Source organism: Branchiostoma floridae, chromosome 9, assembly GCF_000003815.2.
Source record: "Branchiostoma floridae strain S238N-H82 chromosome 9, Bfl_VNyyK, whole genome shotgun sequence".
Lineage (NCBI taxonomy): Eukaryota > Metazoa > Chordata > Leptocardii > Amphioxiformes > Branchiostomatidae > Branchiostoma > Branchiostoma floridae.
Genome location: NC_049987.1, coordinates 5,745,597 through 5,745,809, shown reverse-complemented (window position 1 = coordinate 5,745,809; position 213 = coordinate 5,745,597).

Genomic DNA, 213 nt, shown 5'->3' with positions numbered 1-213 from the left:
TATGAACGTTTTCGATGCATTGGCATTTGTATTGCAGTCACGTTATAATGCACAAGACACAGGGAGACGTATTCATGCCCGAGGTTCCCGACACAAAACAGTTATGGACACCTCTCTTCGCTATGTTTTAGCAGCCATTTTTCTTTCAGCGATCTTACAATGCAGTGCGCTACATGACCCCCCCCCCCCCAAGCTAGACCCTGGCTTCTGCAT